The sequence below is a fragment of the Arachis duranensis genome, chromosome 7, assembly GCF_000817695.3.
Source record: "Arachis duranensis cultivar V14167 chromosome 7, aradu.V14167.gnm2.J7QH, whole genome shotgun sequence".
NCBI classification, from domain to species: Eukaryota; Viridiplantae; Streptophyta; class Magnoliopsida; order Fabales; family Fabaceae; genus Arachis; species Arachis duranensis.
Window position 1 is genome coordinate 26239653 of NC_029778.3, and position 4583 is coordinate 26244235.

At 37.5% G+C, this 4583-nt stretch overlaps 1 non-coding gene across 1 annotated transcript; it reads left to right on the top strand.

Moving 5' to 3' along the window:
- Nucleotides 1-37: 37 nt before the first annotated feature.
- Nucleotides 38-145, top strand: LOC127741000 (small nucleolar RNA R71). The gene has a single exon (XR_008001855.1). It is a non-coding gene; the product is annotated as a small nucleolar RNA R71 (small nucleolar RNA).
- The last annotated feature ends 4438 nt before the right edge of the window (nt 146-4583 follow it).

Genomic DNA, 4583 nt, shown 5'->3' on the forward strand with positions numbered 1-4583 from the left:
GACCATCATAGAAAATACCTATGATGCTCCATTCAGAAAGCATGTCAGAAGGACACTTTCTGATCAATTGTTTGTATCTTTCTCAAGCTTCATAGAGGGATTCATCTTCCTTCTGTCTAAAGGTTTGGACTTCCACTCTAAGCTTACTCAATTTTTGAGGTGGAAAGAACTTTGCCAAGAAGGCATTGACTAGCTTTTCCCAAGAGTTCAGGCTTTCTTTAGGTTGTGAGTCCAACCATATCCTAGCTCTGTCTCTTATAGCAAAAGGGAATAGCATAAGTCTGTAGACCTCAGGGTCAACCCCATTGGTCTTGATAGTGTCACAGATTTGCAAGAATTCAGCTAAAAACTGATGAGGATCTTCCAATGGAAGTCCATGGAACTTGCAATTCAGTTGCATTAGAGAAACTAATTGAGACTTAAGCTCAAAGTTATTTGCTCCAATGGCAGGGATAGAGATGCTTCTCCCATAGAAGTTGGGAGTAGGTGCAGTAAAGTCACCAAGCACTTTCCTTGCATTGTTGGCATTGTTGTTGTTTTCGGCTGCCATGTCTTCTTCTTGTTTGAAGATTTCTGTTAGGTCCTCTCCAGAGAGTAGTGCTTTAGCTTCTCTTAGCTTCCGCTTTAAGGTCCTTTCAGGTTCAGGTTCAGCCTCAACAAGAATGCTTTTGTCCTTGCTCCTGCTCATATGAAAGAGAAGAGATCAAGAAAGTATGGAATCCTCTATGTCACAGTATAGAGATTCCTTGAGGTGTCAGAGGAAAAGAAAACTAGAAGAAAGAGGTAGAAGAATTCAAACTTATCAAGAAACATAGAGTTCGAATTGTGCATTGAGGAGGAGTGTTAGTCCATAAATAGAAGGATGAGAGAAGAGGGGAAGAAATTTTCGAAAATTAAAGTTGGGAAAGAAATAAAGTGATTTTTGAAAAAGATTTTTGAAAGTAGAAATCAAAAAGATATGATTGAAAACTATTTTGAAAAAGATGTGATTAAAAAGATATGATTGAAAAGATATAGTTTTAAAAAGATACGATTTGAAAAACAATTTAAAAAGATTTGATTTTTAAAATTAATGACTTGGCTAACAAGAAATTTAAAAGATATGATTCAAACATTAAACCTTTCTCAACAGAAAAGGCAACATACTTGAAATGTTGAATCAAATCATTAATTGTTAGCAAGTATTTTTGAAAATGGAAAGAAATTGATTTTGAAAAATTATGAAAACTTGAAAAAAATTTGAATTAAAAACAAAATCTTCCCTCTTGTGCCATCCTAGCGTTAAACGCCCAGAATGGTATCCATTCTAGCGTTTAACGGCCAAAATGCTACCCCTTTAGGCGTTAAACGCCCAGCCAGGTACCCTGGCTGGCGTTTAAACGCTAGTTTTCCTTCTTCACTGGGCGTTTTGAATGCCCAGCTTTTTCTGTGTAATTCCTCTACTGTATGTTCTGAATCTTCAATTCTCTGTATTATTGACTTGAAAAGACACAAATTAAATTTTTTTTTTGAATTTTTTAATGATGAGGAATAATCAAAATGAAACTAAGATCAAATAAACAATGCATGCAAGACACCAAACTTAGAAGTTTGTATACTACTGACACTAACAAATTGAGAATGCATATGAGAAACAACAAAACACTCAAGACAAGAGAATTTAAAGATAAGAGCAAGGAAATCATCAAGAACAACTTGAAGATCAATGAAGAACATAATGCATATGATTTTCGAAAATTAGAAGAATAAAGACATGCAATTGACACCAAACTTAAAATTAGACACTAGACTCAAACAAGAAACATAAAAATATTTTTTATTTTAAGATTTTATAAATTTTTTGTACAAGAAACAAAACATATTTTTGGTTTTAAGATTTTATAGTTTTTTTGGATTTTTTGAAAATTATATGGAGAAGAAAATAAAGGTTTCAAAATTCTTAATGAAAATTCCAGGAATCATGCAATGTTAGTCTAAAGCTTTAGTCTAAAGAAATTAGACATGGCTATTCAAGCTTCAGTAGGACATTGCATTCAAGAGCTAAATTGATGAGAATCAATCAGCTTTGGTGATGATGAAAACATCACCTTGAAACTCTAGAATTCATTTTTAAAAATTCTGAAGAAAAATAGGAGTAAGGGTCGATCCCACGGAGATTGTTGGTATGAAGCAAGCTATGGCCATCTTGTAAATCTCAGTCAGGCGGATTCAAATGGTTATGGAGGATTAATGAATAAAACATAAAATAAAGATAGAGATACTTATGTAATTCATTGGTGAGAATTTCAGATAAGCGTATGGAGATGCTTTGTCCCTTCCGTCTCTCTGCTTTCCTACTGTCTTCATCCAATCCTTCTTACTCCTTTCCATGGCAAGCTGTATGTTTGGCATCACCGTTGTCAGTGGCTACAGTCCCATCCTCTCAGTGAAAATGTTCAACGCGCTCTGTCACAGCATGGCTATTCAGCTGTCGGTTCTCGATCATGCCAGAATAGAGATCATGTCGGAATAGAATCCAGTGATTCTTTTGCGTCTGTCGCTAACGCCCCACAATCGTGAGTTTGAAGCTCGTCACAGTCATTCAATCATTGAATCCTACTCAGAATGCCACAGACAAGGTTTAGACCTTCCGGATTCTCTTGAATGCCGCGATCAATTCTAGCTTATACCACGAAGATTCCGATTAAGGGATCCAAGAGATATCCACTCAATCTAAGGTAGAACGGAGGTGGTTGTTAGGCACACGTTCATAGGTGAGAATGATGATGAGTGTCACGGATCATTACCTTCATTAAGTTGAGGAACAAGTGATATCTTGAAACAAGAATAAGCCGAATTGAATAGAAGAACAATAGTAATTGCATTAATACTCGAGGTACAGCAGAGCTCCACACCTTAATCTATGGTGTGTAGAAACTCCACCGTTGAAAATACATAAGAACAAGATCTAGGCATGGCCGAATGGCCAGCCTCCAATGATCTAAGAACTAGACGTCCAAAGATGATCAAAAGATCTAAAGTGATCCAAAGATGTAAATACAATAGCAAAAGGTCCTATTTGTAGAGAACTAGTAGCTTAGGGTTTACAAAGATGAGTAAATGACATAAAAATCCACTTCTGGGCCCACTTGGTGTGTGCTTGGGCTGAGCATTGAAGCTTTCATGTGTAGAGACTTTTCTTGGAGTCAAACGCCAGCTTTTGTGCCAGTTTGGGCGTTTAACTCCCATTCTTGTGCCAGTTCCGGCATTTAACGCCGGGCAGTTTTGAGCTGATTTGGAACGCCAGTTTGGACCATCAAATCTCAGGCAAAGTATGGATTATTATACATTTCTGAAAAGCCCAGGATGTCTACTTTCCAACTCAATTGAGAGCACACCAATTGGGCTTCTGTAGCTCCAGAAAATCCACTTCGAGTGCAGGAAGGTCAGAATCCAACAACATCTGCAGTCCTTTTCAGCCTCTGAATTAGATTTTTGCTCAGGTCCTTCAATTTCAGCCAAAAAATACTTGAAATCATAGAAAAATACACAAACTCATAGTAAAGTCCAGAAAAGTAAATTTTAACTAAAAACTAATAAAAATATAATAAAAACTAACTAAAACATACTAAAAACATACTAAAAACAATGCCAAAAAGCGTATAAATTGTCCACTCATCACCATGACACAGTTGGGGTTACCGGAGTGCCTTTTGAAATTGGGACCAGAGATACACAGGATACAGGAGCTCTAGCTGAGTTCTAAGTTCGTCAACAGTTTTAGGATAAAGAGAAGGTCTTCTTAAACGTGAAGACTTATAGCATCCGCCGTGGGGTTGAGTACAAAGTGTTGGAATCCGATCATCGTAAGTACTATGGGAAGTGTAAGGAGTTTGGAAACAGGTGCACATGGTTTATTCAGATTAGTTTTCGCCAGCACAAAGGTATTTGGGAGGTAAAACGGTATAATGGACCTCATATTTGTTTGACCACATCAATATCTAGTGATCATATAATTCTTGATTATCATGTGATATGGGCTTTCATGCTGCCTATGATTAGAGCTGATGTTGCCGTGTCAATCAAGATACTATAGAATGCGAGAGAGACATATTTTGGTTTTAGACCGACTTAGAAGAGGATTTGGTTGGCTAAGTAGAAGGCCGTGACACATATTTACGAAGATTGGGAAGAGTCATATAATAAGTTACCGCGATGGGTACCGGGTGTGCAGATCACGATACCAGGTAGTGCTGCAGTGTTGAGGATGAGTCCTGTGGGAGTTGGTGGGCAAGTCGATGAGTCATCAGCTTATTTTCATAGGCTTTTTTTGGACATTTCCATCATGTATCGAAGACTTCTAGCATTATAAGCTGTTGGTTAGTATCGACGGGACCCACTTGTACAGAAAATGATGAAGTACACTGCTCGTTGCAATTGCTTAGGACGGCAATTTCAATATTATTCCTGTTTCATTCACACTTGTGGAAGGTGAGAATGCAGAGTCGTGGTCATTCTTTCTATCTCATCTTTGGCAACAGGTAACACCTCAGCTGGCTATTCTAGTCATATTGGATAGGCAAAACGGGAACAAGGCTACTAGG